The sequence below is a fragment of the Aotus nancymaae genome, unplaced genomic scaffold (genome assembly GCF_030222135.1).
Source record: "Aotus nancymaae isolate 86718 unplaced genomic scaffold, 86718_ANA_hifiasm-v0.15.2.pri h1tg000053l, whole genome shotgun sequence".
Classification (NCBI taxonomy): Eukaryota; Metazoa; Chordata; class Mammalia; order Primates; family Aotidae; genus Aotus; species Aotus nancymaae.
The window spans coordinates 28,400,119-28,414,279 of record NW_026988467.1 but is presented as its reverse complement, the minus strand read 5'-3'; positions in this window follow the sequence as shown (position 1 = coordinate 28,414,279).

Here is a 14,161-nt window from a genome sequence, read left to right as displayed (position 1 = left end):
CTTTGAGAAGTGCCTATTCATGTCCTTTGCGCCCCTCTTTTTTCTTTTCTTTTCTTTTTTTTTTCTTAGGGTCTCTCTCTTTCACCCAGGCTTGAGTGCAGTAGCATGAACATGGCTTATTTTGTAGCCTCGACTCCCTGGGCTCAAGTGATCTCCTGCCTCAGCCTCTCAAGTAGTTGGAACCACAGGTGCACACCACCATGCGTGGCTAATTTTTAAATTTTTTGTAGAGACAGAGTCTTACCCTGTTTCCCGGGCTAGTCTTGAACTCCTAGTCTCAAGCAATCCTCCCACCTTAGCCTCCCAAAGTAATGAAATTACAGGTGTGAGTCATTGTGCCCGACCCCTTTGCCCATCTTTTAGTGGGGTTATTTGTTTTTTGCTTGTTAAGTTCCTTATAGATACTGGATATTAGACCTTTGGTGGATACATAGTTTGTGAATATTTTCTCCCGTTCTGTAGGTTGCCTGTTTACTCTGTTGATAGTTTCTTTTGCAGTGCAGAAGCTCTTTAGTTTAATTAGGTCCCACTTGTCAATTTTTGTTTCTGTTGCAATTTCTTGTGAGGACTTAGCCAAAAATTCTTTGCCAAGGCTAATGTTGAGAAGGATATTTCCTGGGTTTTCTTCCAGGATTTTATAGTTTGAGGTCTTACATTTAAATCTCTAATCCATCTTGAGTTGATTTTTGTATATGGTGAAAGATTGAGATTCCAGTTTCATTCCTCTGTATATGGCTAGCCAGTTATCCCAGCACCATTTATTGAATAGGGGGCCCATTCTCCATTACTTGTTTTTGTCCACTCTGTGGAAGATCAGATGGTTGTATGAGTGTGGCTTTATTTCTGGGTTCTCTATTCCATTCCATTGGTCTATGCATCTGTTTTTGTACCAGTACCATTCTGTTTTAGTTACTGTAGCCTTATAGTATAGTTTAAAGTCAGATAGTGTGATGTCTCTGGTTTTTGTTTTTTTTTTTTTGCTTGGGATTGCTTTGGTATTTGGGCTCTTTTTTGGTTCTATGTGAATTTTAGAATATATATATATTTTTTCTCCCTCTGTGACTCTAGCCAAAGAAGAATAGTTTTTTTTTCTTTTTTTTTTTAATATGGAGTCTTGCTCTGTCACCCAGGCTGGAGTGCAATGGTGCCATCTCTGCTCACCACAACCTCTGCCTCCTGGGTTCAAGCAATTCTCCTGCTTCAGCCTCCCAAGTAGCTGGGATTACAGGCATGGACCACCATGCCTGGCTAATTTTTATATTTTCAGTAGGTTTCACCATGTTGATCAGGCTGGTGCCAAACTCCTGACCTCATGATCCACTGGCCTCAGCCTCTTAAAGTGCTGGGATTACAGGCATGAGCCACTGCTCCTGGTCTAGAGTAATTTTTTCTAATTCTGTGAAAAATGACTGTAGTTTGATAGGAATCGTGTTAAATCTGTAAATTGCTTTGGGCAGTATGGCCATTTTAAAGATACGGATTCTTTCAATCCATAAGCATAGAATATTTTTCCATTTATTTGTGTCGTCCCTGAGTTCTTTCAGCAATGTTTTGTAGCTCTCTTTGTAGAGATCTTTCACCTTTTTGGTTAGCTGTTTTCCTAGGCATTTCAATTTTTTTTGTAGCTATTGTAAATGGGATTGGGTTCTTGATTTGACTCTCAGCTTGAACATTAATAGCGTATAGAAATGCTACTGATTTTTGTACATTGATTTTATATCCTGAAACTTTACTAAAGTTATCAGTTCCAGGAACTCTTTGGTGGAGGCTTTAGGGTTTTCCAGGAATAGAATCATATTGTTAGTGAAGAGAGGAAATTTCCTATTTGGAATTAGAAATTTTCCTATTTGGATACCTTTTATTTTGTCTTTTATGCTTACTTTTTAAGCATATTATCTTTTGCACGGTAAATGATGTTTTCTCCATTTTACACATTAAGACATGAAAGCTCAGAGAGAGTAAGCAGCCTGCCCAGTCTCACATGTGTAGTAAGTGGCCGAGCCTGAAATGTTTAACTTGGAAGCGCTGATCACACCCACTGCACCACACTCTCCTTGCATTCAATATATTGAAGCTATTATTATGAACTGAAACCAGATTTTCCCCCGAGGACACTTCTTTCTCTGTGACCTAACAAATGGGGGCTACTCATTCTTTATGTACTAGAGGCCAGTGAGAACTGAGGGGTCAGCCCCCAACAGCCATGTCAGACCATTGCTCGTGGGTAGTACTAGCTGGAGATAGTTATCGTCAGGCCATTACAACTACTCACTCTCATTGCTGCTGTCCTCTTAATGCATGGAGTCCTCTCATCACTCAATGCACGGAGTTTCTTGGGCCTTACAGACCCTCCCTTAGTCATTCTTTTATTCCACATGAAATCAGAGCCTCTTCCAGCCCTCTCAGTGCCAAAGGCCTTCACTACTTAAACTACAATGACCTATTCCCACGGGAGTGGGACTGCTCTGCCTCTTATGTTGTCAGGAGGTTGAATAATGTCTGGGCGGAAAAGCAGTTCTGTGCCTGTCTATATATGTATATACATAGATGTATGTGTATATGTGTACATATATACATACATACACATTGGTTTACTATATATTTTTTTGACATAATGGATATGTAACACATGGTTAAATTGTATTATAAATTCCATATAGCCAATTGATTCTCACAGAATGCTTTTGTTGATTTTTACCAAACTTTTATGTCCTGGGCAACCTGTGGTTGCAATTGACAAACCCAACGTAAATCTTGGTTGATATTTGCCTTTATGTAAAGGACTTGAAAGTTAAGCAATGAAGACACATGGCAGAACTTCACTTATTCATGACTGATATTAGTGACTTCTTTAAGGAAGTGAGTAATAGTTTTATTTTATTTTATTCATTCATTCATTCATTCATTCATTCATTCATCTATAGACAGTGTCTTGCTCTGTTGGATAGGCTGGAGTACAGTAGCAACTTTATAGCTCAATGTAGCCTCGAACTCCTGGGCTTTAGGGATCCTCCCACCTCAGGCTTCTGAGTAGCTAGGACTACAGTCACGTGTCAAATGCCTGGCCAATTTTTTTGTAGAGATAGAGCCTCTCTATGTTGCCCAAGCTGATCTTGAACTCCCAGTCTCAAATGACCCTTCAGCTTTGGTCCCCCAAACTGCTGGGATTATAGGAATGAGCCACAGTGCCTGGCCAGATAATTGTTTTTGAATACTGGAAGACTATTTTTTTGGGTTTTAAAAATTCTGTTTACAATGTAATGGCTACAGACATGAATCATTTATTTAATTAATTATTTATTTTTATTTTATTTTATTTATTTTTTAAGATATGGGGTCCTTCAACAAAAAGGAAAAAAAAAAGACATGGGGTCTTGCTGTGTTGCCCCGGCTGGAGTGCAGTGGCTATTCACAAGCACGATCCCACTACTGATCAGCACGGGAGTTTTGACCTGCTCTGTTTCCGACCTGGGCTGGTTCACCGCTCCTTAGGCAACCTGGTGGTTGCCTGCTCCTGGAGGTCACCATATTGACGCTGAACTTAGTGCGGACACCCGATTGGCATAGCGCACTACAGCCCAGAGCTCGTGTGCTCAAGCGATTCTCCCACCTCAGCCGCCCGAGTAGCTGGGACTACAGGCATGTGCCACCGCGCCTGGCTGAATCACTTTTAAGTTCAATCCGCATTACTAACATTTTCTCCTTTACTTTCTTAAATCTAAACAATCAATAAAACAATACATAAATCAAATTCTGACTAATAGCATTTGGCAACTTCCATGGTTAGTTTCAAGCTACCAACTGACGTCACTGAACACAGTTGGAAAATGAGGTGCAGTGACACATCATTACAGTATTTCCACCATACAGACAGAGCAAGTATAAGCACACAGGTAATAGTAAAGCCTAGTAAAATAATTAGGAAGTGCTGAGTTTTAAGAAGTTATGACCTTTGTTATTAATTTCATTTATATTTGATTGTAAGTCTCTTCAACTTAATTTTTAATAATGGCTGTATTGGCCAGGCGCGGTGGCTCATGTCTGTAATCCCAGCACTTTGGAAGGCCGAGGCGGGTGGATCACCTGAGGTCGGGAGTTTGTGACCAGCCCGACCAACATTGAGAAACCCTGTCTCTACTAAAAGTACAAAATTAGCTAGGTGTGGTGGCGCATGCCTGTAATCCTAGCTTCTCAGGAGGCTGAGGCAGGAGAATCGCTTGAACCGCGAAGACAGAGATTGTGGTGAGCCGAGATCGGGCCATTGCACTCCAGCCTGGGCAACAAGAGCAAAACTCCATCTCAAAAAAAAAAAAAAAAAAAAAAAAAAAAAAAAAAGTGCTGTATCTAACAACCAACTTGCAACACTTCTGAAACTTAATAATCAGCTCTCAGTTGATGCAAGCTGGCGCCAACAAACCACCGTGTGTAGTCAGTCATCTCCACATTGATTCTCTGCCACAGCCCATCAGTCCATCTCTGCCACTTTCTCACCTGGACATTTACCCTCTGATTCATTTGCTATTCATTTGCTATTCATTCCTCAAACCACTGCAACCTGACTTGTCCTTTCCATGACAGACCCTCTGCTAGGAAGTAAAGGATCCTTTTCTTTCACTTGCCCCATGAATTCCAGTGTCCTCAGGGCTCTGTCTTGGGTGGTCTTTCTCTTCCTACACACTGTGCTTTGGTGATCTCATTCAAACCCTGACGGCTCCCAAGTCTATAATTCTAACCCATGCCTCTCTCTGGAGTTCCAGACCCATGTGTCCAGCAGTCTATTGGACAGCATTTGTTTGTCTTCTTGGCAATTCAAAGTCAGCATTTCACAAACATATCTGTTGTTTCCCCAGACTCCAACCTCCACCTCACAAATCTGACGTTGCCTCTCTTTTTCCTCTCACTAAATGACCTTACCTGCTAAGTCATCTGAGCCAGACACCTGGGAGTCATCCTCACTTTTTTTTTTTTTTTTGAGACAGAGTCTTGTTCTGTCGCCAGGTGCCAGGCTGGAGTGCAGTGGCACGATCTCTGCTCACTGCAACCTCCGCCTCCTGGGTTCAAGCAATTCTCCTGCCTCAGTCTCCTGAGTAGCTGGGACTACCGGTGCAGGGCATCATGACCAGCTAATTGCTTTATTTTTTATAGAGATGGGGCCTTACCATGTTGCCCAGGCTGGTCTTGAACTACTGGCCTCAAGCAATCCTCCCACCTTAGCCTCCCAAAATGCTGGGATTGCAGGCATGAGTCACCACGCCTGGCCCATCTTCACTTTTTATTCTGGTACCAAATTCAGATTGATTGATTGATTCATTTATCTATTTGTTGAACTTTCCAGCAAATGTTTATTAGAACAGCTGCATAGTATACTGGGTAAGAGTACTGGAGCCTGAAGTCAGCCATTTAACTAGCTCTGTAACCCTGGGAAATTTGCTTGCCCACTCTGTGTTTCAGTTCCTTCCTTCCTTCCTTCCTCCCTCCCTCCATCCTTTCTTTCTTTCTTTCCTTTCTTTCTTCTTTCTTTTCTTTCTTTTTCTCTTTCTTTTTTTCTTTTTCTTTCTCTCTCTCTCTACTATGTGAGGACACTGTGTCTCACCTGTAATGTATGTATTACAGGTGAGAAAGGGACAGAGATGTCAGTAAGAAAGCACTGTCTATGAACCAGGAAGTGGGCCGTCACCAGACTCCAAGGCTATCAGGGCCTTGATCTTGGACGTCCCAGCCTCCAGAACTACGAGCAACAAATTCCGTTCTTTATAAGCCATCCTGTTACAGCAGCCCAAATGGACTAAGACAGAGTTCAACCCATAACAGGCAGGACCTCTGCTACAGGAACCCATATCTGATCTCTGAGCTGTGTGGCTTACAGCTAATGCTGCTGCAGTTCTTAATGTCTTACTTCCTGTTACCCCATGGCGACTGTCTTAGTTCCTTTTGTCTCACAACAGCCTCCTGAGTAGACCCTAGTCTGACCCCACCATAGCCCATCCTCCATGGGCTGTCAGAGTGCTCTTTCCAACACATAAGGTTGATCATATCCCCTCCTTCTGAAGCTCCCTGGGCTTTTAGGTAAAGGTTTAGCATAAAAAGTGCTTCTAGTTCCGGCTCCTTCCTGCTTCTCTGCTCTGAAACTTATGCCATAGCCTAGAAAACTGTAATTCCCCGATCATATTATTCTTTTTTTTTTTTTTGAGATGGAGTTTTGCTGTGTTGCCCAGGCTGGAATATGATGGCGTGATCTCGGCTCACTGCAACCTCTGCCTCCCAGGTTCCAGTGATTCTCTTGCCTCAGTCTCCCAAGTAGCTGGGATTACAGGTCCCCGCCACCATACCTGGCAAAATTTTGTATTTTTAGTAGAGACAGGGTTTCACCATGTTGGCCAGGCTGGTCTTGAACTCCTGACCTCATGTAATCTACCCGCCTCGGCCTCCCAAAATGCTAGGAATCCAGGCATGAGCCACCTCGTCTGGCCATATTATTCTTTTTCACAACTCTTGATGAATGCCGTTCTTTCTGCCTCACATGCCTTTACCCTCACATTTCTTCACCTGTCTGGAGATGTCTCCCCTGACACTCTCCCCACCCATCTTCTAAACTGCTTTGGCATTCTCTGCATACACAGAATTTGGAACTGACTGAATTTTGGTGTTTTTTTTTTGGTGCCTTTCCAACAAGACAGAGTGCCCCTTAAGAGTTGGAACTGTCACTGTATGCCCTATTGTTAGACATTAGAGTGATTTCCAGTCTTCTCACTATTGTAAATGATACTGTGATAAATACATTTATGTTCAAAATTCTTTCAAATTTAAAATTATTTCCTTAGTCACAACAACAAAAAGACAAACAACCCAATTTAAAAATGGGCCAAGACTTGAACAGACATTTCTCCAAGTGATATATATAAATGGCCGGGAGCAGAGGAAAAGATGCTCAGTGTCATTAGTCATTAGATTAATGCAAATAAAACCACAATGAGATACCACCTCATACCCACTAGGATGGTTATAATAAGAAAAGTAACAAGTGCTGGCGAGGATGTGGAGATGGAGAAACTGGAACATTGTTGGTGGGAATGTAAAATGGTGCAGCTGCCGTGGAAAACAATTTGGCAGGACCTCAACAAGTTAAACATAGAATTCATAGAATACTGTCTGACCCAGCAATTCCACGTCTAGGTATATACTCAAAAGAATTGAAAATAAGCAAAAGAATTAAAAACAAGTGTTCAAACAAAAATTGTACAGAAATGTTCATAACAGCATTATTCACAATAATCCAAAGATGGAAATGATCACCCATCATGGGCAAAGAAAATGTGATATCTCTATACAATGAAATATTACCCAGCCAGACCGGGCAAGGAGGCTCACGCCTATAATCTGAACACTTGGAAGCCAAGCAGGGGCAGATCACTTGAGGTCAGGAGTTTGAAACCAGCCTGGCCAACATGGTGAAACCCCATCTCTACTAAAAATACAAAAATTAGCCAAGGTTGGTGGCAGGTGCCTGTAATCCCAACTACTTGGGAGGCTGAGGCAGGAGAATCATTTGAACCTGGGAGGCAGAGGTTGCAGTGAGCCAAGATCATGCCACTGCACTCCAACCTGGGTGACAGAGCAAGGCTTTGTCTACAAAAAAAAGAGAAAGAAAGAAAGAAAGAAAGAAAAAATATTTCTCAGCCATAAAATGATATGCAGTCCTGAAGTCCTGATACATGCTAGAATGCGGATGAGCCTCAAAAACCTAATGTTAAATGAAAGAAGCCAGGCAGAAAGTGTCACAGAATGAGTGATTCTGTTTCTATGGGTAATATCCAGAATAGTTAACTTTATGGAGGAATGAAAGCAGATTGGGGATTGCTAGGGGTTGAGGGGAGGGGAAAATGGGAATTAGTTGCTTAATGGATATGGGGTTTTATTTTGGACTGATGAAAATGTTTTGGAAGTAGGGTGGTAGTTGCAGGGCACTGTGAATGTACTAAATGTCACGGAATTGTGTACTTTAAAATATTTAATTTTATGTTATGTGAATTTTATGTCAATTAAAAAAATTAAAACAAAAAAAGAATGAAGTACTGATGCATGATACCATATGGGTGAACCTTGAGAACACTTTGCTCAGGTGAAAGAAGCAGAGAAGGTCATATATTGTGCGATTCCATTTATATGAAATATTTAGAATAGGCAAATTCAGAGAGACAGAAAGCAGAGCCGGGTGCAACGGCTCACGCCTGTAATCCCAGCACTTTGGGAGGTCAAGGCGAGTAGATCACCTGAGGTCAGGAGTTCGAGACCAGCCTGGCTAACATGATGAAACCCCGTCTCTATTAAAATACAAAAAATTAGCTGGGCATGGTGGTGGGCGCCCGTAATCTTAGCTACTCGGAGGCTGAGACACTGGAACCCAGGAGGCAGAGGTTGCAGTGAGCCGAGATAATGCCATTGTACTCCAGCTTGGGCAATAAGAACAAAACTCTGTCTCCAAAAAAAGAGAGAGAGACAGAAAGCAGATGAGTGGTTGCCAGAGTCACGGGTTTCCTTTTCCAGTGATGAAGTGTTTTGGAATTAGTGGTAATGGTTGTACAACATTGTGAATTTACTAAATGCTACCAAATCACAGATTTTAAAATGGTTAAAATGGTAAATTTTATGTTATGTATATTCTACCACAAGAAAAATTATTTCCTTAAGAAAGAGTTTCTGGCTCCCAGCTACTTGGGAGGCTGAGGCAGGAGAATTGCTTGAACCTGGGTAGTTTTAGTAGAGACAGGGTTTCACCATGTTGGCAGGCTGGTCTTGAACTCCAGACCTCAAGTGATCTGCCTGCCTTGATTTCCCAAAGTACTGGGATTACAGGTGTGAGCCACTGTGCCCAGCCGTGGGACGTATTTTTAAACAATCATTCTTGTATATACAGGTTTTTCATCTTTATAAATGTTTAAAGGAGGGGTGAACCGGCCCAGGTTGGAAACGGAGCAGATCAAAACTCCCATGCTTGTCAGTAGTGGGATCACGCCTGTGAATAGCCACTGCACTCCAGCAACATATTGAGACCCCGTCTCTTAAAAAAAAATGATATCTGGAAGTGGGACATGAGGCCATTCTTTATTGGGTGAGATGTCCCACGTATTTCCAGACAGCCAGCATCCTCGGCCCCTCCTCTAAGTGTCAGGATGCTGTAGTGAGTGGCTCCGCCCCCAGTGAGAACCACTGAGACACTGCAGCCCTCTTCTTTTCCAGACCAGGCTCCTGAGAAATTCGGAGAGGATTTTTTTTTTTTTTTAGAAATAGGTTCTGGAGAATATGTACTCTCTCCACCTCTGCTCACTCTGTCGCCGAGGCTGGAATGCAATGGCGTGACCAGAGCTCTCTGCAATCCTGAACTCCTGGGCTTAAGTAATTCTCCTGGCACAACCTCTGGAGCAGCTGGGACTACCGACGTGTGCCACTGTGACCGGCTAATTTCAAACATTTTTTGTAGAGCCTGGTTGTGGGGGAGATCTTATTCTGTGGCCCAGAATGGTCTTGAACTCCTGACCTCAAGCTATTTTCCTGTCTCAGCCTCCCAAAGCTCTGGAATTACAGGGCTGAGCCACCAGGGCTGACATAGAGAGGAAATTTAAAATCGGCCGCTATGACAGTGACTGCTTGTTCACCCCAGGCTCACCTTCGGCCTCGTGATCAGCTGGAAGATGCCTTGTTAGTAACTCAGACTCTGCCTGTCCTGTTGTATTTATCCAATTTATTTTTCTTTTGGGGGCCTTCTTCTTCCCTCTCTCTCACCTCCTTCCCCCACAACACCTCATTCATTAGCAAGTCCTATTGGCTGTCCCTCCAAATATGTGACCGACCACAGTAGCCTTCTCCTGGTTCTCTGATTCACTCTTGTCCCACTACAGTCTATTCTCATGGCAGCCAGAGGAGCTTTAAAAAAAATTTACAGGCGCGGTGGCTCACTCCTGTAATCCCAGCACTTTGGGAGGCCGAGGTGGGTGGATCATGAGGTCAGGAGATCAAGACCATCCTAGCTAACACAATGAAACCCCGTCTTTACTAAAAATACAAAAAATTAGCCGGGCGTGGTGGCATGTGCCTGTAGTCCCAGCTACTCAGGAGACTGAGGCAGGAGAATTACTTGAACCTGGGAGGCAGAGGTTGCAGTGAGCCCAGATCGCACCATTGCTCTCCAGCCTGGGCGACAGAGTGAGATTCTGTCTCAAAAAAAAAAAAAAAAAAATTACATCAAGGTGTTCTTCTGCCTCAGCTGCTCCAGAGTTTTTCCAAGACACTGTGAATAAAGTGGAAATTCCTCTCCCTGCCCTGCAAGGCCCTGAGGCATCTGACCCCATCTCCTCCCAGTCTCCTTCCCGCTGGGCTCCAGCAACCCTGGCCTCACACACCACCGTTCCTGCCTCAGGGTCTTTACACCTGTTCCTCCTTCTGCCTGGAGCCCACTTTCCTGCAGCCTGAGCTTCAGACAGCAGGCCCCTCATGTCTGTTCCAGGTCACCTAAGCGACCATCCCTGACCACCTCATCTGGATTACTCCCTTCCCAAAGTCACTTTCTATCCCCTTACTCTGTTTTTTTGTTGTTGGAAGTGGGAGCAGACTAAGCCATGCTGGGACAGAGACTTCATTTGTCTCACTCTCCACAGCTTCCCAGAGCCTAACAGGATGCTGGCCAGTGCTGCTCAGTATCTTTGAAATACATGAATGAACTCCTAACACATAACCCCAAATGGGCCAATCAGAATCCTTCCCCATGGGCTGGCTGTGGTGGATCAGGCCTGTAATCTCAGCACTTTGGGAGGCTGAGGTGGGAGGATCACTTGAGCCTAGGAGTTTGAGACCAGCCTGGGCAACATGAGAGATCCCATCTCTACAAAAAATACAAACATTAGCTGGGCCGCCTAGTGGCGTGTGCCTGTAGTCCCAGCTACTGGGGAGGCTGAGGTGGGAGGATCACTTGAGCCCGAGAGGTTGAGGCTGCAATGAGCCATGATTGCACCACTTGCACTCCAGAATGGGCAACAGAGGAAGACCCTGTCTCAAAAAAACAAAAAACAAAACAAAACCCCAAAACACTGATCATAAGCACACAGTTGGAAGAGCTTTAACAAATGCGTAGTTGTATAACTACCACCACAATCAAGATATAGAATATTTCCTTCAATCCAGAAAGCATAACCTACTTCTTGAGTTCTGTGTGATAACCCAAGATTTAAAAAAACCAAACAAACAGCTTTATTGTAGTATAATTGATATGCAACAAACCGCACATATTCCAAGTGTGTAATTTGATGAGTTTTGGCATGTGCACACAGCGTGAAACCACCACCACAATCAAGATTATAAACATATCCATCATTTCCAAGAGTTCCCTCCTGCCCCTTGGTAATCTTTCCCTCCCGGCCCTATTTGCACCCCCATCTTGAGCACCTGCTAATCTATTTTCTGTTACTATAGATTGGTTTACATTTTCTAGGGTTTTCTATAAAGGACTCATGCAGTAGGCACTCTTCTTTGTCTGGCTTTTTTCACTCAGCATCATTATTTTGAGAATCATCCATGTGGTTACATGTAACAATCGTTTGTTGGTTTTTATTGTTGAGGCTTCCTCCATTGTACGGGATGTTACAATTTGTTTATCCACTTATCTGTTGATGGGCATTTGGGTTGTTCCCAGGTTGGAGTTTTTACAAATGAAGCTGTTACGAACACTTGTGTGCAAGTCTTTGTATGGACGTATTTATTTCCTTTTCTCTTGGGTGAAAATCTAGGAGTGGAATGTTTGGACCACATGCTACCCTTACGTTATTCTTAATCACAGATTTATCTTTTTTTCTTAAGTCAATCAGTTTGGGATTGGCCCAGGTCCCTCAGCAGGACGAGGACTCAGCTCTCTCCCCCTTGACTCCCTCCAAGCTGCCTCTCGTCCTGGGCAAGGCTTGCTGTTGCTGCTGCGGACTGAGCTAGGCTGAGAATGCACGTTACCTTCCTGAGCACGTCGCCTCTGAGAAGCAATGTTGACTTACATAAGCGCGCTGACCTCTTGCTTCTTGCCAAAGTCTAAAATCATGGAATCTTTTGCGAGTGTGCTCTCGCTGCCTCTGGACTGGAATGTTAAGTGCAAGAGGAGTTGTCTGGCTTAACAGTCCAATCGAAGTATGTCTGTGGATGGACAAGGTCAGTGATTGACTCGTAGGAGGGGAGCCTTAGGTGAAAAGACGGTCTGAGGATCAGAGAGCCACAGGGATGAGCTAAGAAGGAGGCCCATGCATTCAGAACAGCTCAAAGATAGCACACCCAGGCAGCATATTTTTACATTGAGTTTAATTTATTTTTGAAAAAGGAATGCATTCAGATGGTTCAAAATTCAAAAGCAAGGGTGGGTGTACAGTACTGTGAAAAATCTTTTCTCATGTCCTCAGCCACCCCTTGTCCTCAGAGGTAACCACAACTCCTCCCCACCCCCAGTTCCTTAAATAGCCTTCCAGATATTTGCATATACAAAGATTTGCATATACAAATATATATGTGTATATCTTATATGTGCGTGGGGAGGGGCGTTCTTTTCACACAAGTGCTTGCAGACCAAACACATTGTTGAAAGCTGATTTTTTTTTTTCCACTTTACATAGCTCAGAGCTTAGTGCACAGTACAATGGAAAAAGCCTCCTCATTCTTGTTCTATATTTACACAGTATTGCATTATAATTTCTTAACCAGTTGAGGCAGCATTTGACCAGTGGTATTAGTAGGACTATGAGATTACAGGGGTGAATAATTTTAGTTTGCACAGTAAATAATGGCAAAGTCACAGGTGGAGTCACTTGATTTACTGAACTGTGATATAATCTCTTAGACTGCAGGGAAGGTAGCATTTCTGAGCGCTTGATATGCCAATGGATTCATAAAGTAGTGTTCTTAAACTCTGATGTCCTTAAGAATTACCTGGGGAGCTAATTAAAGTGAGGCTAAGCAGGCTCCCCCGTCTTCTGCTGCCCCAGAAAGTCTAATTCATTGGAGCAGGAGGTGGCGGAGGGGGGCCCAGGATCCTAATATGGATGGTCCTTAGACTAAACTTTGTGAAATAACTTTGCTATGCAAAAGAAAAAGAGCTTTCTGCTGAAAGAGTAACTCAGTAGTTTGTTAATTCAAATTGTTAAAAATAATTTTGTTCCCACATATTTAAACCTGAAAAGAAATTCATGAACAAGTCTGTTTTTTTTTTTCAAACAGTTCAGAAGAATAAGGACTCTCTCGACCCCTGCCTGACAGTCCTCTCTCTCTCTCTCTCTCTCTCTCTCTCTCTCTCTCTCTCTCCCCCCGCCACCATCTCTTTCTCCCCTCTCTCTTGACAACAGTATTGCCAGTCATTATCTTTGAAGAGACAGAAGGTCTCCACTGCACGGCAGGGAGCACCCTGTGACTGAGGAAACAGGCCTTGTCCCTAGCTGGAGCCAGTGCCATGGGCTGAGAATAGTAATGAACTTGGACTTGGGAGTTCTGGGTCAAATGCCTTGTTGAATATCACTGGCTCACTGTGTGCTGGGCACCAAGCTGAGGATGTGATGTGCATTATCTCAGTTAATCTACAGTGACCCAATTTACAGAGAGGAAAACTGAGGATGAGAGGTTTTTAGTAATTTGCCTGAGATTTGGGGTGCCACACAGCTGGTGTTGTGTTGGACAGATCTCATTTGGAGTTCTTTCTTGCGCTTGACCACACATTTTCATATTTTTTTATTTTTATTTTTATTTTTGAGATGGAGTCTCGCTCTGTTGCCCAGGCTGGAGTGCAGTGGCGTGATCTTGGCTCACTGCAACCTCTGCCTCACAGGTTCAAGCCATTCTCCTGCCTCAGCCTCCAGAGTAGCTGGGACTACAGGCGTGTGCCACCACACCTGGCTAATTTTTTTTTTTTTTTTTTTTTTTTGTATTTTTAGTGGAGACGGGGTTTCACCGTGTTAGCCAGGCTGGTCTCGATCTCCTGACCGCGTAATACACCCACCTCGTCCTCTCAAAGTGCTGGGATTACAGGCGTGAGCCACCACGCCTGGCCCATTTTCATGTTTTATCATTTTTTATTACACATGGTCATTATTTTAAAAAGTCAAAATACAGATAAGCAGAAATTAAAAAAAATCTACCTATGTATCAC